The sequence below is a fragment of the Sus scrofa genome, chromosome 6 (genome assembly GCF_000003025.6).
Source record: "Sus scrofa isolate TJ Tabasco breed Duroc chromosome 6, Sscrofa11.1, whole genome shotgun sequence".
Taxonomy (NCBI): Eukaryota; Metazoa; Chordata; class Mammalia; order Artiodactyla; family Suidae; genus Sus; species Sus scrofa.
Genome location: NC_010448.4, coordinates 161905967 through 161931536, shown reverse-complemented (window position 1 = coordinate 161931536; position 25570 = coordinate 161905967). Strand labels below are relative to the sequence as shown.

Below are 25570 nucleotides of genomic sequence, written 5' to 3'. Positions count from 1 at the left end.
GAGTGTCTGAAAGATGAGAAAACTGAGGCACAAAGGGGGTTATTAGCTTAACCAACATCACAGTGCTAGGAAGTGGTGGAGTGGAGATTCAAATTAAGACAGGCTTTAGAGCCCAGGATCTTACCCACCACAGTATAACCAAAGTGGATTCCCTGGAAAGGTGATTTGAATACTAAAATTGTTATAAAGAGCAGAACTTGCTAAAGGATTGTTCCTAAATTATCAAAAATGGCTATATACATATGCTTTTATAAAATATCTGTATGTACATATGTGCATATCTGCCAGTATATTAAGCTAAGTGCTTTGAGTGCCCCCTTGCATTTAACCCTCACAAGCACACTATCATGTGAGTATTTAACTGTGTAAACTTGCACAAGTTGTTTAACTTTCCTCAACTTAAGCCTGAATTTTCTTGTCAGTTGATGTGGGGATGAGATTATAAACAGAGGGCATAGCACAGTGCTCAGCAGAAAGTAAGCTCTCATTAATGTTAATTTTTATGTCATTACTGCTTTAAAGCTTAGAAAAACCAAGTAACTTGTTCAAGGTGACATACTTTAAAAAGGGCAGATCTGATATAAAAACTAGGTCTGATTACTACGCTAACTACAGTTCTTAAGATTGTGTTATTTACTGTGCTAAACTGCACTGAATTCTTGCTTACTGGTCTATCCTACAATGTCTTGCTCATTGTAGGTACTTTGATAATAATCAGGGACAGTGATTCATTAAAAAGTAATTTGCTTTAATTCCAAAACAATAAATATTTACTATTGATGACCCAAAAATACAGATAAGCAAAAGAGGAAGAAATAAAAATCACTTATAATTCCATCTCCCAAAATAACCACTGTTAACCTTTTCAAAAAGAGGTTGATCATTCTAAGCATACAATTTCGTGACCTCCTTTTCTCACTTTGAAATATATTGTGAACATCTTCCCATGTTGATAAATATTCATCGACTCTATCATTCTTAATGTCTGCAGAATATTCCACTGTACAGATGATAGTCCCCTTTGTTTGACCATTATAGACTATTTCCAATTTCCTATATTTCAAATAATGCTACAGTAAATAATCATACAGCCAAGTCTTTGAACACATTAATGGTTACTTCCTGAAAACAAATTTATAAAAGAACTGCTGGGTCAAAGAAGACGAGTTAGCAGAATTTTGACTTGGTATAGCCCCATCTGCTCAGGAACAAAACTCTTTTGTATTACATAGTCAAAGGAGACTGTGGGAAAAAATAGTTCTTATAGCCATCAGGGATTATTCAATTTTAAGGCTGCAGTAAGAATGAAATCATTTCAAACTTGGATTAAATGAGATAATCCACGGAAAGTGCACCTAAATCCTCAATAACTAACAACTAGCATTATAATGAAAACATCCTATTTGTTTCATTTGTCATTTCAAGTTCTCCTGTTACCTATGCATCCTCTAGTTTGTTTGGGTCTATTTGAAGGTCTGAATGGATTAAGTCCTAAAAATGGAACATATGAGAATTCTGAAAATTATGAAATAAAGCAATAGACCAAAGGTCAGGATAACTTGTACAATTTTTCCTCCTGATTCCCTTGTGACCTGGGCAGGTCTTTTCCTAACCTCAGGGCCTTCATCTATAAAGAGGCATTGGATAAGATGATTCTTTAATATTTCCATCCTAGCACTACCATGCTAAGCTTACTTTAATCCAGTAACTCTTATACCTGTACTTCCTGTATTTTGAATCAAAGTAGATTTCCCTTAGGCCAAATTTGGCATTCTCAACCTTGAGTTTCTGAGCCCTGGCCTGGGAGTTTTACAAAGGTCAGGGAGGGCCCAACTAGAAGCCACTTCCCCATTTTTAACTGTCATGAGATTACCTAGCACAAGACCAACAATGATTATTTTAATGGATGGCATGGGTTAAGAGGTCACAGGGTAATCCAATTCTCCCAAGTCATTGAGGCTGACCAGCATTTTTACCTGAAATCATAATGCACAAAAGACTTGGTCATTTTGTTTGGTGCTTAATGATGGTAATCACTGTCTTCATTTCTCATTTTACTTTGGATATATATCTTAGACACCAGTCAACTGGCCAAACGTGGCTTGAGGGATCCACTTAGTGTGTCCACACTCTTCTCCGCCAAAGACAGGTCACCTTTTTAGCGCGCCTTCACCTAAAGGGTAAGATTTACTTAGGTCATGTTTATAAACCCTTGGGGCCCAGCAGTGTTTTGCCAAGAACATTGGTCCAAGTGGTGATGGTGGACTAGAACTGCAAAAAAGCGACTTCCCTTAAAATTGAAGCAAAGGTAGCAGTATTATTGCAGTATTAGAGATTTATTCATTCAACTTTTTGAGCACACCTAGATGCCAGGCCGGAACGAGGCGCCAGGCCAGGAACCGCAGGGGTCGTCCTTCGACTCCCGTTCGAGGCGCCCCCTGGAGCCGACGGTGGGGGTGACGCCAGCGACGGCGGCGGGGGTGGCGAAACGGTCGCGCCGCCCTGGGCGGGCCGGCAAGTGAGCGAGCGCGGTGCGACTCCGCCGACTCCCGCGCGCCCCGCCCCGCCGCCGCGCACCGCCCCGCCCCGCCGCCGCCGCCGCCGCCGCCGCCGCCGCCGCCTCCTCTGGCTGGACCGCGCCCCTGAGAAGATGCGCCTCAAGAACCAGGTAGCCGCGCCTGGGACTGGTCCCGCGCCCCCGACGCCCCGCCCACCTGCTGTCGCAGGCCACCGGGGCCGCGGGGCCACGTGGCAGCGACTCCGCTGCTCCCGGAGCCCAGCTCCGCCACCTCGCTCTCTGGGAGGGGGAAGGGGCCCTTGCTGCAGGGAACCGCCCCCACGCTCCTCCGGCCCGGGGACTCCTGGCGACCCCCTCCGCCGCCCATCTGGCGTCTCCGTTCCCAGTGGGTTCCTGGTCATTCTCCCGCCGGCCTCTGGAGACCTCCCGCGCCTCGGGGGAGACAACGGAAAGTTGAATGGCCGCGCGCTCCTGCCCCCCGCCCCCAACGACAGTCGACCCTGCCCCGCAGAGTAACTGCCTCCCCGCGCCGCTCCCCTCTGCGCCTTTCCCGAGCGGTCCTTGGAGTGGCTCTGCTGAACTCGCTGGTGGCGCCAAAAAGTCCTGGCGGCTTCCAGGGAGCTGGGCCCCAGGGTGTTGGGCGAGCGAGCGCGGATCCTCTGGGGTCCCTCTGTCTGTGTGACTCCTCGTAATTGTCGAGAAGCGGCACCCTCCAACGCCTTTCCCCCGTGACAGCCGGCGGTCGACCTGGGGTTTGGGATATTTCTAGATGATATTGAGAGGGCGCTTCTTTTACGCTAAGAGTGCTCTTGTTTAGCGGAAGAAAAAGGATCAGGTGTTCGGTAGGGAGGGTATATTTGTGCATTGTGATCCTTGTCTGTCTTTGTGCTGGGGTTGTCAGGATGTTTAGGATTTAGTAAACACACGTCCTGAAGTCTTCAACTTGTCAGAGACAGTAAGTTTCGAAAAGGGAGAGAACTTCCCCTCCTCCAGTGTGTGTTAAAGGATTTAGGGAGACCACAGGGAAACTTCAGAGGGACTTCTAGAAAACAACTCCAGGTTTGGGGGAGAATGAGTCAGATTGATTCCCCAGGTGTTAGCCACTACTGCTCAAGGGTGGTAATTGTCATAAATTTTCCCTCTGGGGAATCAAATACCCACTCTGCAACACAGATGGGGAGGAGCCCCGTGGGTACCTGAAAGCCTACCTGCACCTCTTACCTAGCTGCTTAATTTTAGTAGAGCTTTTTTTTTTTTTTTTTTTTTCCTGCCTTTTTTAGGGCCGCACCTGTGGCATATGGACGTTCCCAAGCTAGGGGTAGAATGGAGAGCTGCAGTGCCAGCCTACTCCACAGCCACAGCAGCTGAAGATCCGAGCTGCTCTGAAACCTACACCACAGCTCATGGCAACGCTGGATCCTTAACCTACTGAGGGAGGCCAGGGATTGAGCCCTCATCCTCATGGATACGAGTTGGACTCAGAACTGCTGAGCCACAACCAGAACTCCCTATTTTAGTAGCGCCTCTTAAAGAGGCTGCTTCACGTTACTCTCCCGCATTTGTGTGCCTAGTTTTTCATTATTTTATAATACTTGCAAATTGACACTGAACAAGCTTTAACCTCAGTCATTTCAGAATAAGTTTGATGTTTTAAGTGAAATGTGAATGGAGCTCCATTTATGCGGGAAGCAGTCTGTGTGAAGTGTTTTGTAAATGTGAGTGGGTTGAGTTTAAAACACTGAATAAAATTAATGTAATGAGGAATTGAAAGGTTCAATCCAGATGTTTGCCTCCATGCTTCCGTAATAAAGTGACAGTGCAGTGCTGCACAGCACCTCTCCTTGTGGTCCTTGAATAGAGTAGATTGTGGTTGACCAAGAACAAGTGGATGGTTGGATTCCTTCGCCATATTTTCTAAAGCAGTAACCATTTCTTGGGGCTGATGAGGTTGTGACCCACTCATCTATATAGAGGATTTTCCTCCTCTCCTAACTACCTTAGAAATATATGAGGGATTTACATGCAGGTTTTCAGTTAAGGAACTTGTAAGTAATCCTCTTTAGATAGCATTAGTATTAGCCTCTGAAACCTTTGCTTGCTTGTTAAGATAAGGTACTTGGGTGTGATTGTAATGGTGGGGGGTGGTTGTGATTTAGAGCTGGTGGCCTCACTAATTCCACTACATAGTGTGTAGTTTGAATTAACAGAGAACTCCATAACATTTGTGTGGAGGCAATCTGGCTTTACATGAGGGATTCTAAATTTAGATATTCTTAATTCAGGTGTGATCCCACCATTCAGTAGTTATGTGACCTTGCATAACAATTTCTTGATCCTCCTGTTTTTCCCACTCTTTTATTCCCAGTCACTAAGGGGATAATACCAACCTTTGACATGGGAATTAAATGGAATACCATATATGTACAGAGCCTGGCATGTGAGCACTTAGTAAATACTCCTGTTGTTAACTGTCCATAAACAGCTATTGCCATCACTGCAACTATATCTGCTGAAAAATCCCTACCTATGGTCAGAAGAGGTTAACTTACAGAGGGGCCCAAGGGACTTTTCCAGAGTAATTGAAATATGCTATATTTTGATTGGGGTGTTGACTGCAGGGTGTATCCATTTGTCAGAACTCATCAAACTGAACCCTTAAGATCTGTACATTTGATTGTATGTGCATTACATCTCAGTAAATTCATTTAAAAAATTAACTTCCAGGAGTTCCCGTCCTGGCACAGCGGAAACGAATCCAACTAGAAACTGTGAGGTTGCAGTTTCGATCCCTGGCCTCAATGGGTTAAGGACCCGGTGTTGCTGTGGTGTAGGTTGCAGACACAGCTTGGATCTGGCGTTGCTGTGGCTGTGGTGTAGGCCGGCAGCAACAGCTATGATTAGACCCCTAGCCTGGGAACCTCCATATGCCGTGGGTGTGGCCCTAAAAATAAATAAATAAATAAATAAATAAACTTCGAAATGTGTTAAGTACATACCTTTTGAGAGGTGGAAGTTGACTAGTGTTAATTCTGCATAACCTAGTAATTCACTTCCAGAGGCCCTGCTACCTTTGAGCATATCTTCTTCATAAATTCATTTTGGGTCACAGGAAACACGGAGAGAAGGTGCTCTAATTTTTCATATTGTTGTCAGGACTGATTGTCTGTGGAGAAGAATGATTATTTGGCTTGTACAGGATTATATTTAATTTGGAACTTGCATATGGTATTAGTTTTTACTAATAGCTTTTTAAAAACCAGATTAAAATGTTTTATTTGATCCAATAATGCTCATTTGCATAATATATCCATCCAGTAAGCATAATTCTTGAAAGGTCATAGTGATTCTGCATCCCTTTTCATGCTTTCAATAAATTCTTTGCATTGCTGGTAGTTAAATTAAATACCTAGTATGCATTTAGCACAATATCAGGCTTATAGTAAATGCTAATATATGCTAGCTGTTATTATTAAAATTTATATTCATTTTATCTTTTTTTGGAGGTCAGAAAATAGCACTATACAGAGTTTAATGTCAATTCACTATAAAGATGCTATGAAAAGTTTTTGAAGTGGAAACAAGCTAATAATTAGTAATAAAATATTATAAAAATAAAATCTCACTTATCCAAACATTGTGGTCATAACTAATCAGTGTTAGCCATTAGGAATATAGGCAAAAGCTATGATAGAAGCAAAAACTTTCCTGAGAAGCAAAAAAATGCCACAGAAGAGTTCCCATTGTGGCTCAGCAGAAATGAATCTGACTAGTATCTATGAGGACGCAGGTTTGATCCCGGGTCTTGCTCAGTGGGTTTAGGATCCACTGTTGCCATGAGCTATGGTGTATGTCGCATAGTCGGCTTGGATCCCAGGTGCTGTTGCTGTGGCTGTGGCATAGGCCGGTGTCTACAGTTCCAATTCAACCTCTAGCCTGGGAACCTCCGTGTGCCATGGGTACGGCCCTTAAAAGACGAAAGAAAGAAAGGAAGGAGGAAAGGAGGGAGGAAAGAAAACATGCCACAAAGAGCGTATTAAGTTTTTTACTCCCAGGCAAGCTCCTTGGACCCCCTTCAAGCCTTTGATTCTTACTTGAGAAATAGTTCTAACATCTTAATTCCCTAATTTCTCAGTTTACAGCAGATTAGAAGGCCTGGTAGATTGGAGACACATTAGAAGTTTCAGTAAAGGTGATCTGGAAGTGAGGGACAGACAAACTACAAAAGTAAGACATGAGAAATTAGTTTTAATCTTAAGTAGAAGCGATAATTCAAGTACTGAATCGCAATTGCCAATTTTGAAAGTTTCAATTTTATTCTTTAAAAGGGTTGCATTATAGTATACTTTATTTTAAAAGGGGAGTAGCATATAATGATGTATATTTAGGAAGATTTCTATCTGATATGATTAGAATGAAAAACTTTGGCTTGTTAAAAGGCAAGCTTCACTTACCCAGAAACTTTGCTTATTGTGGAATGATTTATCCCTTATGATACTGCATTGACATTCATACTTGTGGTTTGTGAGAGAGAACTGGATTTTTAAAACTGAATTATTATTTTCGTGCAATGACATAATGAGACAAATCATCCATTATGATGCTAGGGCTACCATAACAAATACCACAAACTGGGTGGCTTAAACAATAGAAATTTATTTACTCACATTTCTGAAGCCTTGAAGTCCAAGATCAAGGTGTAGAGAGAACATGAGTGTCTGATTGCAAGTGAAGCAGAGTTAGGGTCCTTGTCCAAGCTGAGTTTAATCTGTGCCTCAGTCCACTAAAATCATGTCTTTCATTGATTGAGAAAGATGACTATGCAGTAGCTTCCTAATCTTTTTGGCTCTATAGCTCTGTGGATGGTGGAGGTAGAGGGTTTGACTTTCTGGAAAGAAACCATTTGATACCTTTGATACCCTCAAACCTAGTTCTGTCATTTGAGTTCTTTGTTTGACTTTCCATTTATCTCTGCAGCAAAATAATTATACTAACCCTTCAATTCATATTTTTCTACATATTCAAGCCATGAATTTATGGATCCAAATATGCTGTACAATTAACCTTTTTTCTCTCAGTTCAGAACCTCGTGATAGTTTGATCTGAAGTACCTTGACTGCCCACTTCATGCTTTACTCATCCTTACCAGTTTGAAGTTTATTTCAGTCCCACATGTTCTTGTATCAGGATGTGATATTTTAAAGAAAAGAAAAAATGTCTTTAAAAAACAGACAAAAGCTTATATTGTGCAAAAATGGCTCCCAAATGCATTATGTATATTACTCCCAGTTTGTCTAATTTGCTCAGCCTCTGAACAACTGACAAAGTGGCTAGTGTTGACATTGCAGCTACCACGGAGCTCCCAGTTGCTTTAGGAATTTTTACATTTTATTAGTGTGATGACAGAGTTTACAGATATCCACAGTATGTTAATTACAAACACTTATTATGTGTAGTACCAACTTGATGCTTGATCTTATATTTCCTTTAATAGAACTGTTACAGCTTTTACACTTAATTATAATGGGGATTAATCATTACTTGTATGAATTTTCACCTACAAGCAAAAAAATTGGAACAAATTATGGTTGAGATGAGGATATTGGATTTAAAATACAACATAGCTTTCTTTCTTCTTTTGGCCGTGCCCATGGCATGTAGAAATTCCCGAGCCAAGGATCAAATCCAAGCTGCAGCAGTGACCAGAGCCACAACAGTGACAAAGCCAAGTCCTTAACCACTAGGTCACCAAGGAACTCTTCAACATAGCTTTCTCTTTTCGACTTTTAAATTACCATTAACAAAAGCTTGTTAATGTCAGTGAGCCTCCTGAAACCATTCCACATGACTGAATGATTGGGTAATTAAATCAGTGAAAATTTGCCGTGTGTCCAGTATGGGCCAGGCCCAGTTGTAGGTCCTTGGGATATATGAGGGAATAAAATTCAAATATCCCTGTCTATAGAAGTGCACAGGCAGATAGAAATTAAACATAACCATAATAAATATGCACAATATGCATGTTAAAAGGTTACAAAAAATACAGTGGGATAAAAGGAATCGGGAGCTTGAGCAAGGGATTGCAATCTTGAATAGGATAGGCCTCAGTGAGAAGGTGACATTTGAATAAACTTGGTGGAGATGAAGATATTAGCCATATGGCTATCTGGGCAAAAGCAGGAGGAATAGCCCAAGCAAAGGTCCTAGTGCAGGAGTGTAACTTGGGGGGTCCAAGGAAAAGCAAGGAAGTTAGTATGGCTAAAGAGGAGTGAACAAGAAGGACAAAGACTATAAATTGGATTATAAGGTTTGTATGCCAAAAATTTTTTTCTTGGCTCATCATCTACTGGTGAGTAGATAGATGCTTAGCTTATGTACTAATCCGATTGTAGGTACTCTGCAAATATTTTTTGGATGTTTCTTTGGCAAATGTATTGGTGTTTATAAGAAACTAGTCCGGAACCATAGTAGAAAGTGGAATAGGGCTTTAGAATTGTTGCTAATTCTGTTTCTGGCAAAAGTTAGAATTGGAGTTGGGAAAGGGGAAGGGCAGGAAAATAACACAGAGAGGCTGATGTGTAGGTGTCTGAGGCCTGTTTGACTGTTGTCACACCAACCTCAGTAGGAAATTAATTTTCTCACTTAGCCTTAACCATTTGGTACTGAACAATTCCTTTTCAGTTTGATTTTTCTGTGTACAAGATTTGAACTTTTAACCAGAAAGTAAAAAATTCCAATGTAAAGATACTGTTGATTTGAAAGTTTCAGATGTCAACCTCAGGAGAACCTTCCTGTATTATTACTGTCATTATTCTTTACTTCTTGTAGGATGAATTTCATAATGATTATATATTTGTGTATTTTGTTTACAGTATACAAATTATCTATCTATCTATCTATCTATCTATCTATCTACCTATCTACCTATCTACCTATCTACCTATCTACCTATCTACCTATCTCATTCGACCCTTACAGCAAATCTGTGTGAGAAGTGGATAGCCATTATTAAATTTTGAACTAGGTGCCTTCCATCTGCCCTCTAGATCTGCTCTCTATACTTTTTCCCATCCTTTCTGTGGCCTTTACTCTGGGTATTTACTTCTCTAGGCTCTTGGTTAGCAGTGGCGCTGCAGGGGCTGAAGCCCCTATCCATCCTGCAGCTACAGCTTTCCCTCTCTCTCTGGGTTCTTTCAAGGTCTAAGAGGTGGTAATGAGTCTCCACTATTGCTAGCCCCAGGGTTCTTCATCATCCCTTGATGAATTTCCTTCATTAAACCTTGCTCAATTTTACCCCTTGAGTGTGCCTTCTGTTTCCTGACTCAGACCCTGACTGAGACACAGCTTTAAAGATGACAACTTAGACAAGTTGGGCAGCCTGCCCAATGACAGAAATCTGGTAAATGACAGAGTAGGGACTTGAATATTGGTTTTGTGACTCAGAGGCATAATCAATTTTGAATATACCACAAAGGAATATATCCTAACTGGTGGATACTTTTGAAACCTTTCTACTTTGGTCTCGAGTTAAAAGTGTATTGTATGGAGTATTATTTATTGGTATGTCCTTGAACATGGAAGGGCTTTTATAAACAGTAGGGCTCTGTGAAAAGAAATACTGTTCCTCTTGCCAAAATAAAAAAAAAATTAAAAAAAATAAAAAACCACAAAAAACCCTAAACATATGTCTTTATAAGAGAAGCATGGCGACAAAGTCAGGAAGCATTTAGACTGTTTGCTTTTTGTTATTCATGGTGATTAAAAAAAAAATAGGGACAGTGTGAATAGTTAATAATCTGTGATTTCCTGTTTTCATCTCTCTGATGGTCTACCATAAAGTCCTTTTTACTCTTAGCCCTTTTTTACGGTCTTTTCCCTTCAATTGGTCACCAACACCAACCATTGTCTCTAAAATGTAGATGTGATACTGTTGTTTCCCTGTCCCCCACTATCCCCAGGATGAAGCTTTAACTTATTGGCTTGTCATTCTCCATCTGTCCTTACCCTTACATCCAAACTTATGGCCCTCCATTTTCTCCCATTCAAATTATGCCCTTACTCCAGTACTGAATTATTTGCAGTCAACCAAACATGCTTCATATTTGCTTTTTTCCCCCCTTTTTTTCTTTCTTGGTGGCCCCACAGCATATGGAGTTTCCAAGCCAGCAATCAGATCTGAGATGTGGTTGTGACCTAAGCTGCAGCTGTGGCAACACCAGAGTCTTAACCCACTGCACCAGGATAGGTATCGAACCTGTGTCCCAGCCCTCCCAAGTGGCACCGATCTCCGCTTTATATTTTCCTTTGCCTGCTTGGATTTGCTGTTTTCCCTGCCTATGATATCACCAGCCTTGCTCCCAGCCCCATCACTTGTTAAGAGAACCACTTACCCATAGGAGTTTTCTAGGAAAACATGAAATGAAACCTTATGGACTCCACAGGCAGAGCTGCCAGATTTGAGGAAAGAAACCCAACTCCTTGAGGAAAAACTGTGTCTTATTTGTCATTGTAACTCCTGAGTCCTGGGACTTGGTCTAGAGCCCTGCGCATAGTGGACAATCAGCACGTGTTTACTGAGCAGATGACTCTGTGTGAGGCTCCTTCAATAAAAACCTTTACAAGAAAGTTTTGAAATTCTTTTTACTGATTTAAATTAAAATGTCAGAAAATTAAGATGAGGATGGGAGCAAAGAAAAGATAAAAAGCAAAAATTCTGAGTCGTGGGCAACTGGACTGTTCCTAGATAGGGAGGCCATGCCATGGGGTCCTGCTTTTGCTGCTGGAGGGCTGGGGAGGACTCGGTACCACTTTGATCTCTTATTTGATATACAGATGCCTGTGGTTGACCTGTGTTAGTCTGTTCTGCTACTATTGCAGAGAGGATTTTCCTCCCCATCCCCCAAAGATTGGCTGGTCATCTTTTTCTACATTTCTGATATTAAAGGTCTTTTAGTTCGCACAGCATGAATTCCTGAACAAAGGGTCATCTGGGAAGCAGCAGTTTTGAGGATATTACTCAGGTCATTGGGGCTAGCGTTCCTGAAAATGCCTGGTACATGACCGTAATAATAGAAGTCAGATGCCGAGTTTGTATTACAAGTAGGAGTTTTGTACTACAGATTCTCTCTGTCCACTCAGACTACAGCTTGTTCAGGGGGAAATGATAGTTTTGTAATACTATACTATAATTTGAGGTCAAATTACTATATTGTCAGAGACATATGGCAGAAGGACAAAGCTCAAGAAACTGTAGTGCACATAGGACAGTCTTGTTGTGTGGTGAAGTAGGATTTATTTTCCCTTTGAGAGTATGATCTATTCTTTTGGGACATAAATTATGCAAGGTTAGAATATTTTTAAAGTAAAATAATTTCAAAAGATAAGTGGTATCAAAACATTTTGAACAAATTAAAGTAAGCTTGAATTCGTTTTTTTTTTTTTTCTGATTTTTGAAATGAAAGATACATAGCCTACGACAGGGGAGTGATCAGAGTAAACTAGAATGTAGTGATCTCACCTCCATTTACAAACTGATGTCATACGAAGTCACCACGGACCATGGTCTGCTCTTCTAGAAAGCTCTAGAAAATGTAGGAGACATTTTCCAATTCATAAACCAGAGAAGAGACTTAATAAATTTCCCAAACCAAACTGGGATAAGCAGTACTGTAAAGACGGTTATAAAGACCATGGGAAATTGGACATACACGAGGTGGAGTGACAATCTGCAGGGACGGGGACAGGATAGGACATGTGGGAAGAAAACTGAAACCACAGACTTCGGGTAGGAAATGTTTGAGAGTAGCAGCATTATTACTTTACGTTTGTAGAACACTCTTTCACTTTTAACATTATTCCACATAGAAAGTGTGATTACAAAAGGAGCATGAGAGAGTTCCCATTGCGGCCCAACCGAAGCAAATCTAACTAGTATCCACGAGGAAGCAGGTTCAATCCCTGGCCTCGCTCGGTGGGTTAAGGATCCAGTGTTACTGTGAGCTGTGAGGTAGTTTGCAGACACGGCTCAGATCTGGCGTTGCTGTGGCTATGGCATAGGCCAGCGGCTACAGCTCTGATTTGACCCCTAGCCTGGGAACTTCCATATGCTGTGGGTGTGGCCCAAAAAAGACAAATAAACAAACAAACAAATAAATAGAGCGTGACTATTAAAGAATCAAAATGGAACTTTGAATTTAATGGGAAGAATTCTGAGATAATCCCTTTATCATGAGTGTTCTTGTTCCTGTATTTTGCATCCTGGTTAATGGTGTCCTCATTTTCTCGGTGGATCTATGCAGGAGAATCTTGAGGAACTATCCTAGATTCATCCCTCTACCTTATCCTTGGTATTTCTTTGGGTCCAGGTAGCCAACCTGATTTCTTTAGTTAGCCAACATTTGTCCAGTCCCAAGTATGTACCTTGTTCAGACATGGAGAATGATAAGAACCAAAATTGCTGCCCTTGTGGAGCTTACGTTTTCTTAAGCATTGTATTTCTTTGATTTGAAGATAAGAGTTCTAAAATGGAAACCCATTTTTACAATTAATATTGGAAAAAAAAAACTTAACTAAAACTTAGTGATGTGGTTATCATGGCCTGTGCATGAGTGAACTTAGTGAGGCTCATAGCAAGTATCTGTTCAGCTGTCACCTCAGTTGAGCTATTTGTGTTTGAAAGCCCCAAATACAGGTGAATTTTGACTTAAATTTGTATCCCTGGTTGTCATTTAAAATGTTAAAAAGTAGCCAAAAAATACATGAAAAGATGCCCAACATTATTAGTCATTAGAAAAACGCACCCCAAAACCACAATGAGATACCACTTCATGTCTGCTAGCATGGTAATAATGAAAAAACAAACAAACAAAAACAAACAAAAAAATAACAAGCGTCAGCAAGGATGTGGAGAAATTAGAACCTTATACTTTGCTGGTGGGACTATAAAACTGCAGCCACTGTGGAAGAGTTTGTCAGTTCCTCAAAGAGTTAGACATAGAATTGCCGTATGACCTCTGCAATTCCACTCCTAGGTGTATACCCAAAAGAACTGAAGGTAGGTAAGTACAACTATGCACATGTTCATAGCAGCACTATTCACCATAGCCAAAAGGTAGAAACAGCCCAAATGTCCATTAATGGATGAATGGATAAACACATTCATAAAATACAGTAATATTCAGCTATGGAAAAGTTCTGATATAGGCTACAACTTGGATGAACCTCTAAAACATACAAAGTGAAAGAAAAAGAAGCCAGACACAAAAGGTGACAAATTATATGATTTAATTTATATGAAATGTCCAGAATAGATAAATCCGTAGAGTCAGCAGGTAGATTGGTGGTTGCCAAGGGCTAGGGATGGGAGAATGGGGAGAAACTGCTTAATGAGTAAGGGGTTTTATTTGAAACGATGGAATCTTTTCAAACTAGACAGAGGTGGTGGTTGTACAACATTGTGAATGTACTAAATGCCACTGAACTGTTTACTTTAAAATGGTTAATTGTGTATTATATAAATTTCACCTCAGTAAATTATTTTTAAAATATTATTCTGGAATGCAAAATTGAAATAAAAGGTATTGTGTGCCCTAGGGTCATATACCTTTCAGGACAATGGAAAACAGAATAAATTGTCAAATCTTTTTATATAGATCCTAGAATTTCAGAGTCCAGTGAGATTGGTGTGACCTTTTCATGTGTCATCAAGAATGGTCATATAGGCACCCAACATCTCTATGTCACAAGCTCGACTGCCAATAGAAGTTGTATGACTTCTCATGATACATAATCAAGGCTATCAGTGGTGTCTATGTTCTTTTTCCCTCAGCAGCTCAGAGTATATCACTGAGCCCAGATCAGGAACCTTGAGTAGTGTTGCCCTTACAGCTAAGTCAGAGAGTGAGCACTGGTGGCAGAGCTGGAGCTTGTCTGGGACAGGTGGCTGCAGCACCAAGATCCAGAGCAGTAGTGTAAGGACTTTGTGAAGCAGGTTCCTGCTGTTACCACGTGGAGGAGGGTCTGAGTAGGCTGAGGCTGAGACTATGCTAGACTGGGTCCTCTTCCAACTACTGCACTACCACCAGTGGGATCCCTCATGCAGCAGTGCTTTCCCACTGTCTACTGCCCAGTCTCAGGCAGGTCTCAGAGCTCATATTTCTACACCCTCACAGGCCCAGAACCCTGACCATCCCACTCCATCTCTTGGAATCCAGCTGGACAAAACTATCTGGATATTTCTTGTGGGCAGATACCCCGAGTGCCTTGTAGCGCTCAGGCATGATTTACACTCTTTGTTGTAGTTAATTCTTCTTCTTTTGCTCTTGTTGGAGAAAAAAATAAAGAAACACATGCTTAATGCCCAGCAGAGCCTCTCCATACATTAAAAAAAAATCAAAACTTTGAATAACCAAATTAAAAAGAAACCTCAGTATTCCTTGATAAGTTGTGAGATGTAATATCAATTTGAAGTATCCAAGAAACCAACTTCACTCGCATGGATTATGAAAAACGGGGTCCCTGTGTTTCTCTGCTTAACTCTCAGTGACCGAAAGTCATGGGCAAGATCTGTGCATTATTCCTTCTATTTATTCAAAAAATTATATGCAAATTTAGTTTTCAAAGCTTGGATCTTAGCCAGGCTTTAATAGTGGCTAGTTTCTTTGGTATTGTTTTTATTCTGAATATCTTTAGTCAGAGTATGTACTCTCCAAGTAGCCTACAGAGACCATGGGCCCCCTTACTCATTTTTATTGTACTCAGATCAGTTTACACATTTATATTTCTTGTTTAGTCCCTATAATCACTTGAGTTTATATTTCCCAATTTGGACTCAAGAACATGCAGTTATATGTAATTGTATAGATAATTAACAGTAATACCAAATACTTTGATAGAACACACTGAGTTTTGAGCACTGATTTAAGTATTTTATCTGCATTAACTAATGGAAGCTTCATAACCCCATTAGGTAGCGTGACCACCATTGAAGTGTGCTATTCAGAGCTCCCTTCAAGAGGGAACTCACTTTATCTACAAAGAGTGCGGCTAGAGGACAACCTCTAGCTACAGATTCTTTAGACCATGTGCTGCCTAGAGAGCCAGTAACTGAACACAGTGGGGAGACTATGGCCTGAACATTTCTGGCCACTGTGGGGACTCTTACCGAAAATCTTTGTTTCAAAGCTCCCCTTTGGGTTGGCCAAGCCTTAATCTCATCTGCATTGTGTTCTGAGCCTTTCCCTCTCCAATTCTATTTCTTCCCCCATGTATTTTCCCAATATACTGATAAATCTCTTGCAGTGTCTCAGTGTTTGCTTCTGGAAGGATATAATTGATATAGGTTATTATCTTCACTTTATAGATGAAGAAACTGAGGCACAGCAAAGTGGCTCAAGATCTCATAGCCAAATGAGTTTCAGTGCTCTTCATCATGTTTTTATTTGTTTGTTTGTTTGTTTGTTTGTTTTTAGGGCTATATGTGCAGCATATGGAAGTTCCCAGGCTAAGGGTCCAGTTGGAGTTGCAGCTGCTGGCCTACACCACAGCCACAGCAATGCCAGATCTGAGCTTCATCTATCACCTTTGCTGTAGCTTGTGGCAATGCCAGGTCCTTAACCCACTGAGTGAGGCCAGGGATCAAACCCACATCCTCATGGATACTAGTTGGGTTTTTAACCTGCTTATTTACAACGGGAACTCTAATCATGTTTTTAGCTGTTATGGTATGTCACCTTCCCATTCCAGAGTTCTTGTTCCTTCAATTAAGTATCCTTAGTATTCCAGAAATTTCTGAGTTCTGGGAATGCAGAGATGAATAATGGATCCTCTTATCACAAGGATATCACAATTAGGGAGAGAGCAAGGAAAATAAGCAAACAGTTTGAATCTTTGCTCTAAGTGCAATGATGAGATATGAGCAGGGTGTCCAGAGAGGAGGAACCTAATTTGTGTCATTTCTCAGTTGCTTTACCTAGCCTGGAACATCCCCTGCCTCTTCTTTTTTTAACTGAGTATATAGATTCTTCTTCAGATTTTTTTCCCATTTGGGTTATATTAAATATAGATATTAAATGTAGTTCCCTGTGCTATATAGTAGGTCCTTTTTTATTTTATATATAGTAGTATGTATCTGTTAATTCCAAACTCCTAATTTATCCCTCATCCCACTTCCCCTTTGGTAACCATAAGGTTGTTTTTTTGTGCCTAGGAGTCTGATTGTGTTTTGTAAATAAGTTCATTTGTATCATTTTTGGAGATTCCACATATAAATGATATCACATGATATTTGACTTTCTCTGTCTGACTTATTTAGTGTGATATTCTTTAGATCCATCCATGTTGCTACAAATGGCATTATTTCATTCATTTTTATGGCTGAATAATATTCCATTATGTATATATTATATATCTATTCCATTATATATATAATATTCCATCACACATATATATTATATTCCATTACATATATAATATTCCATTATATATATATAAAATACTCCATTATATATATATACATCTGTCTATCAGTATATCGATCGATCTATCCACCACATCCTCTCCATCTGTCAGTGGACACTGAGGTTGCTTCTGTGTCTTGACTATTGCAAATAATGCCGCTGTGAACAATGGGGTATATATGTCTTCTCTAATTAGAATTGTCATCTTTTCTGGGTATATGCCCAGAAGTGGAATTACTGGATCATATTATAACTTTACATTTAGTTTTTTAGTGAAGCGCTATTCTTTAATCTTTATTCTCCCTAGTGTCTGCACCAACTTACATTCCCACCAACAGTGTGTTCCCCTAGCTCCTATCCTCCTGGCCCACACCATCAAACTGAGCCAGGATACTTGTCGTGTCCTCTGACCTCCAAAAACTAAGCTGGCCCAGACTGCTCTGTATTCTCATAGGAACCCTCCTCTGTCTTACCATACCTCACCTGCCTTAGTTGATGTTTGCTGGCCTATGTCCTGCTTGCCTGAGTGCCCACTGCCAAGTGGCATGCCTAGCGTCAGAAATATTTGGTGGATCAGTGAAGGGGATGAGTCATTTGTTTGCCTGGTCTGTTAACTCCCAAACCTAGAACTTTCCAAGGCGTGAGTAGAAAGAGAATTGGAAGAGGATGTACAGAAGGGGAAGGGAGTAGGAAGGCCGATGAATTCTGTGTTTCTCTCAAGAGTATCTCGCTTTAGTTTCCACTGTCATCAGGAGGCCTGGGTTCAGGGAAGTTTTTCATCCCCTTTAAAATTTGGATTCAAACACAGACAAATGCTTTTTTTCTTATTTATGATACACGTATATTAAGCTAATATTTTTATCCATCCATCCATTTAGGTCTACCAACAGACATCTATGGAATGCCTTCTGTGTGTCAGGCACAGTGCTAGGTACTGTTCATACAATGCTGAACCAGAAGCACAGTCTCTGACCTCAAAGAGCTTTCATTCTGGGGGGGTAATGAGATTCTACACAAATACAACCTCAGTGTTCCTAGGCCCCTCCAGTTCATAGATCTTAGGTGAGGTCACTTTAAATCTTTGTCACTAAGTCCAGTGTGTCTATAATTTCCCATGTACCAAATGGCATGCTGTCACTTATGTCTCTCTGGGCATCCGCAAAGGTTATTTTTCCCTCGCAAATAAAATAATGCATAATATTGGCACATGCTTCATAGTTGAGTAAAACCATCATAAAGTGGATATTATTGCCATTATTCTTAATATAATCATATCAGAGTTCCCTTGTCATACAGGAGATTAAGGATCCAACATTGTCACTGCAGCAGCTTGGGTTGCTACTGTGGCACAGGTTCAGTCCCTGGCCTGGAAACTTCCACATGCCATGGGTGCACTAAAAAAAAAATTTAATAATATTTTCTGCTGCTTATACTGCTTCCTTTCTTCTCCTCTGTTGCTTCCTCTCACCATCTATCCTGGCCATTGTCTGCCGTTCCACTTGTTGCTTTAAAGCTGCCAGTATCTTTCCACTATACTACTACCCCTGTTGAAAATACCTGTATGATGTGACCTACTGGTTTATCAGCTCTTGATTTCTGTTCCTTTATTGGCATCTGCCTTGGTCTATTACTAAGACTTGGTTATGCTTATCTCAGTTGACCATCCGTTTCCCCCCAGGACCTCTTAGAGCATCTGCTCTTTCTCCTGCTATGAGGATTTTGTTGCCGTTTTTCCTACCTCCAGATCTCAGGTGCTTCTGTCTGTCCAGTCAGTGGTGAAACATTTTTCCCTTCTTACGTCTCCCTGCTTTTGTGGGGATCCCATAACTTTGGGGCTTGGGTTCCTAGTGATAAGAGCTTATTCATTCTTTGTCACACATCCTTCCTTTTCACAAACTGTACAGTGTGGCTCTCAGTTAGAACCTCCCGCTGTACCTGGAACCACTGATCCCATCCAGCTCTTAGGCCCACTGTCTCAGCCTCTTTCCTCATTTATGGTGGTTTTTTCCCCATTGGGCTTCCTGTTTTCCTTCTGTTCAACCCGGAAGTGACATTTAAACTCAAGGAAGAAGAAAAAAAAAAAAATAGGAATTAGCTAGTGGAAGAGAGGAGACAGGATTAGGTCCTGTCTTAGACAGGATTAGAAGAGATGCAGATAAGGTAGGAGGAATAGACTGTGCAAAGCCCCTGAGGCCAGGAGCAGCGTGGGTGTATGATAGAGCAAGGTGTGCTGAGAAAAAGCAAGCATTACAATGTAGCTGGTGCATGGTAGAGTGCAAAGGCTTATATGGCGAGGGGTAATTCTGGGAAGTTAGATTGTGCCAGTTCAAGAAGTGTCTTTTCTGGATACTGAGAACAGAAAGAAAACAATCTGGAAATGAAACTGAATGAGTTTGCTCAAGTGCAAGTGTTTTATTCTTAGCTATTTTTTCCCTGGACTCCCAAGGGGCGGAGCATAAACTACTGACATTTTGTACGCCTTATGCATGGCTCACATCTCCTCTTGGTCATTCTCTCCATTTTCTCTCCTGTCACATGGGACTGGTCTAGACAGTAAGTTTAAACTTACAGTCCATTTTCTGGATCTGTCATTTGCCATGACATGGCAGTTGCTTCAAGCTTCCAGGGACTAGTTATCAGGCCTTCCAAGTTTTGGATGTGTTGGGACTCTCAGGTAAGTCCTTTTTTTACCACATAAAAGAAATCGACCTTGTCCAAACCCACCAGATTTGAATAGTCATCACATGGGTATCTTGAAGCTATGATCACCATGGCAACCCTACAAGAATCACACACCTAACAGCAACAGAAAACAGTGCTCCCACAGGAAATCTCCCATCCTGTGCATCCTTCATGGTCTCTGTTATGTGAATCCTTGCCAGACAGATCCAACCCACGTTTCTCTCATTCTTCTTTGAACCCTGGAATCGAATGGTTTTGTTTATTCCATTCATTTGACGATTAGTAATACCTTCTTACATTTCATTTCTTATTATGTGATTTAACTTTTTGTGTATTTCAGTCTTGCATTCCCAACTATTCATGTGTTTTTCGAGGGCAGAGAATATGGATTTAATTTCTTTGAAATCTCAAGAGCCAGTCTTGTGGCTGAAGACGTAGATGTTTGGTATATGTTTGCTAAGGGAGACGATGGATTGGTATCGAGCTGCAAAGAGGCAAAGCGAACCTGGAGGTGGTTCAGAAGAGCTGCCAAGCAGCATGGGCTCTGAAGATATCAGATCTGGAGTCATACTCCTGCTTGGCCACTCATGGGCTGTGTGACTTAGGGAGGTAGGTTAGTCTTTCTGACTAATTCTCCATCTTTTTTTTTTGTCTCCTCTGTAAAGCAAAGGTAATGACACAAATGCCAGCAGGTTGGTGTAAGGATAAAATGAGATAAAGTATCGACAAATGAAGTCACTGTTCTAATTTTTATTTTCATAGAAATGGATCTTTGAGTTGGAACAATTAGAAGTTCAGGGAATGGTTAGAAAAGATAATGTATTCTAAAGAAGACTGGGAAAATTCCTCATTTGTTGCGTTAAGTAAAATATTCTCTTTCTTGGATTAAGTACTGCTCTGGGGAGTTGGACTGCCTGATTTAAATTTTGGCCCACTGCTAGTTGTGCGATACTAGGCAAGTGAACTCAAACTCTGTATTGTATTATATAATCTCTAAAATGGAGATAGTAACATTTACTACATAAAGTTATTGTGAGTGGTGTGACCCACAAATTGCATAACATCTTGTAATGAGAGATTTTCTTGGACAGCATATTTGTCTGGAATTGCATTAGATTGTGGTCCTTATGAGAGAAGAAAAACTGTCTGTTTATTCACTGATGTATGTTTAAACCACAGCATAATGCCTGGCTCACATTTGGCACTTGACAATTAATTTCTGAATTAATTGCTTAATGAAGACTTGAAAGGTGATTAAAATTTTTATATTGTATTCAAAAAATAGAGTGATTGTGAGAAGCAGATGAAATAACCCCTGAAAACAGTACTTATTAGCACAGTATAAGCACATAGTAGGGCTCCTGGTAGGCTGGTTTATTTGTTGCTGTTTGTGTCAGTCATCTATTGCTATGTAACTAACCACTCTAAAACTCAGTGGTTTAAAACAGTGTTTATTATCACTCATGAATGTACAAATTAATTGGGCAATTCTTTTGGTCTTAGATGGCCTCATTCATACATTTGCTCTAGGGCAGGTAGGCAGCTCTCCTGATCTTGGCTGGGCTTTCTCACCTGTGTGGAGTTGACCAGTTATAGGCAGTTCTAGGATGACCTCGACTGGTCTCAGTGGGCTGTTTTCTATGTGGTCTTTCTCCAACTGGCAGGACAGTTGAGGCTTGTTGATATGACAGCTGGGCAGGGTTATGAGAGAGAGAGAGAGTGCAAGAGGGACAGAGAGAGGGAGAGGAGACTAAGCAGGAGCTGACACAGCAGGAATTCTACCATATCCTATTGGTCAAAGCAAATCCCAAGACCAGCCCAGATATAGGCACCAGGAAATAGATTACATCTCCTGACAGAAAGATCTGCAAAGTCACATTGCAAAGGATATGGGTACAGGAGGGATAAATATTATGACCAGTTTTGCAGTTGCTCTGTCATACCAACCTTAAGAGTTCTTGTAGAAATAATAGAAACAATTATTTGTAGTGTGGTTTGGAGATTACGAAGACCTTTTGCCTGTAACCACTGGATTTTACAAGACTGTGAGTTAAGTATTTTTCAAGACTATCTTAGGTACATACTTCTATTGAAACCTTTTTCTTAACCTTTTGGCACACTTAGACTGCTCACATTTGGGCAGCAAATTCCTTCCGCAGCCTATTGTTCTCCTGACTCTTCGAGGGTCATTTTATTTACTTTCATGGCTTCATGTTCCACCTTTCTGTAAGGACTTTTGTACTCCAGCCAAACCTTCCAGAGCTTTGTTTTTCTAAGTCTAACTGCTTGTTAGCCAGCACTTCATAGTTGTCACGTGACTACCTCAAACTCAGCATGCCCAGATGTGTAACCAGATGTGTTATCATTTTTAAATATAATTAGGCTGATAATTCCCAGAGTAAAAATGCTATGAAAATACAAAATACATGTAGTAATTGTTTGACCGTTCTATGACCTTTATGTATGAACTTTAAGTCCTTAAAGTTTTAGAGACACTGCAAATGGCTTTCTGTAATTAATGTTCTTAGAAAAATACTTTTTAGATAAAGGCATCTCCTATTTGGCCTTAATCTTGGGTTGGTAGTTAGGGTCCTGAATATAGATTGGTTGGTCAAGGAGTTTAGGAAATTTCAGTTTTTATTTAGGGTTTTAGTGGTGCTACTAAATATAGCATGTCCCATTTTTCTTTTTCCCTCAAACTGTCTCATTGATGTAACATGAAACCAAACAGAACAGTGCTGAACAGCTTGAAAGAGTGAATATCATGTGTTGAAAAGGAATATCACAGTATCACCTGATAAAAATAGCTTGTACCCACAGCAAGCAGAGTTTGGTGCACTCCAGAAGAGTATGCGTTTTTTGAGGTTTTCTTCACTTTTTTATCCTCAAGAAATTGATAGGTGTTTGGAAAAACCCTACCAAGTAAGGGTTTGATGGATGAGGGGAAAATAACCTTTGAACTTGATCAAATAATTAGTTCTTAAAAAGAAGCAGCAGAAGTGTAGTTTAAAAGACCCTTTGCTTTTCTATGTTACCAGCTAACTATGTTTATGTTTCTGAAGATTGAAGTAGAGTTTTGACAAGGTCAAGATTAAGAAGCCTAAAGATCGAGGGACCGTATTGTTTATTTATTCAACAGATATTAACCAAGGGACCACATCATTTATTCATTCAACAGATATTAACCAAAGAAATGCTCTACCCTGGGTAATGAAGGATACAAAAGTGAAACACACATGGATCGTCAAGGAGTTTCCTACCATGTAGAGAAGACATGTTTATGCATATGAGTAAGCAGATAAATATGACCATGTCAAAAGGGACAAAGGTATAAAGTAATAAGAAGTTTTATGTTCCATCATATATTTATTCTGACAAAAATTAGTTGAGTACCTACTGCATCCAGACACTTTGGTAGGTCTTGAATGTCATAGTAGGTGCTGGGGTCACAGCTTACATTCCAGCAGGTCGTTATAAATTATAAATGAATACACTATTAAATAAAATTTTAAAACTTTGAGATCATCATTAACTCGTCTGAGAAAAATTAAGTAGATGAATGAGTACAGACCAGAGAATATTCTTTTAGGTAGGTGGTCAGGAAAATGTAGAGATGGGGGTGGGAAATGAAGGTCTTCCTGAAGTAAGTCTAGACATGACTGGACATGGAAGAACAAGGAATGTATTCGGAGAAGAGCAGCCCAGTCGGACGGGTTCGAATGTGGGCGAGACGAGGTAATAAGGTTCAGGAGAGTTGATGAACCTCCATCTTCTAGTGTTTTGAAGGACTCTCCAGTGGGAGAAGGCAGGAACAACCTAGGACCAATGGCTGGAGGCTTCATGGGTTACCGTCTGTGCTGTCTCCTAACCCTAACCCTAACCCTAAGCCAGAGGGTAGAAGGTGTTCTGGCACTGTGTTGGAACAGCCTGGTTAACTGCCTGTGAACTCCGTAGGGACATAAGCATGGTGTCTTTTTCATCTCCATGTCCCTGTTGGCCTGTTCAGTGTCTGACACACAGTGTGATCAAGAGTTGATGTTTCAGTTGCATTTCTGAACATCATGCATGTAGTAGTAGTAGTGAAATCCATGGATCTTCCTGCAGATAGCTGTGGATTTAAATGGAGGTCTGCAGATATGTTTTCCTCCAAGGGGTAACCTATTCTGTTTTGCTCCTCCGGATGAAATAAACTAAAATAACCACTTTTTCATTTCATAGGCATTTTCTCTTTCTAGGACCAGAGAGTAGTTTTCTTGTCCACAGATCTATACCTGATTTAAACAGGACACAGCAATTTAATTTCTATTTTTTTCACTTATTCACAATCACTTATTTATTTCAGGGAGAGTAAGCAATTTACCCAGGATTTCACAGACAGTAATCACTGAGGCTTTGTGGCTGTAAGTCTGTGCTTTTTCAGCTACATCCTGCTGTCTTATATGAAATAGATTTCATATCATACAAGTTCTGTTTATGTATCTCTGAGTCATATTTCATTTCTTTAACAGCAGCATCATTTTACCAGTTAAGAGGACTGCCTGCTCTGGATGGAGACCTGGTCACTGTGCTGATAAGGCTACCTCACTCTCTGTCCCTGGTTAATGAAGCCTCCCCAGACCTCTCTGGCCTCCATAATTCTCTTTTGTCACTGCTACCATTTAGACCCTGACCGCATGCCTTCTCACAAGCTTGTTTTCTTATTGTTTCTTCTGGCAGAGTCTTGTCTCCCTAGAAAGGGTTATGTGTTCTTCTCACTCAAGAGCTATGTTTTAAACCAGTAACTCCATTAGTATTTTGTATGACACTAGATATGGGTGCTCGTGAGATTTTATTTGTCTTAAAATTACTCATGGGTGAACCAAAAGTTGCAGTGGATTCCTCCAGGACAGGGATGGTATTGCCAACCTTATTTATAGTCTGTCAGTAGTATCTGGCCCAGAATAGGTACTCAATAAATGTGTTTTGAATATTTAGTCTTGGATCCCCTACACCCTTGCAGTTTGTTCTTGGCATCTCTGTTTAGCAGTATTCCTCTTAGTGCTGTGATTCATTTTTCACTTCACCATCCTTGAGGCAGGATCTGGAGCTTATTTCTCTCTTTAATAATGGTGATGATAAAAAAAATCTTGGTTTTTAGTTATTACTGTGTGCTAGGCATTACACTATGTATGTTACATGAATTATCTTATTTTTAAAAATCTTTTTAGGGTTATACCTGCAGCATCTGAAAGTTTCCAGGCTAGCAGTCAAATCAGAGCTGCAGCTGCCAGCCTGTGCCACAACCACAATGCAGGATCCGAGCTGAATCTGTGATCTACCGCACAGCCACAGCCACACAGGATCTGAGCCGCATCTGTGACCTATGCTGCAGCTTGGGACAACACTGGTTCCTTAACCCTTAGTGGACAGGGCTGCTTCCCTGGAAAGGCTTTGGGACCCATCTACAGGCCACCGACAGGGCTGGCCCCTGGAATGGCTCAGGGCTTGTCTATGGTGACTGCCAGGAGCTGGTGAGAAGGGCTGGCTCCTAGAACAGCCTGGGTTATATATGTCTTTCATTGTTACTAATTTACCTAATAAAAGGTTATTGGAAAACTTTACTAAGAGACCCAGAATCTACTTGAGATTCACTGTGGACATAGCTTCCTGTAGACTAGGTGACCGCCTTTTGGGTAGGCAGTTAAGGTGTAGGCTTATCGTGGGAAGCTGATTTTTAAAAAGGCAGCTAATGTAGGATGAGAAGAACTGGAGCTGAGTAGATAAAGAGCACACCAAGGTTTTTGTCTGGACATGATGAGGGCTGTAACCAAACTAGATAGTCAGGGACTGCCGAAGGCCTTGAACTTACTGACGGTGTGATCTTGTTCAGGTCCTTTGACCTCCTCAGCGCTTCAGATCCCTCATCTATAAAATGAGG

At 40.7% G+C, this 25570-nt stretch overlaps 1 long non-coding RNA gene across 2 annotated transcripts in view; it reads left to right on the top strand.

Annotated features, from left to right (window-relative positions):
* Positions 2584-25570, top strand: part of ELAVL4 — a 144808-nt gene continuing 121821 nt past the window's right edge. For both annotated transcript variants that reach the window (XR_002345501.1, XR_002345497.1), the window contains exon 1: positions 2584-2668. This is a non-coding gene — a long non-coding RNA (ELAV like RNA binding protein 4). The remainder of the gene's footprint in view (positions 2669-25570) is intronic.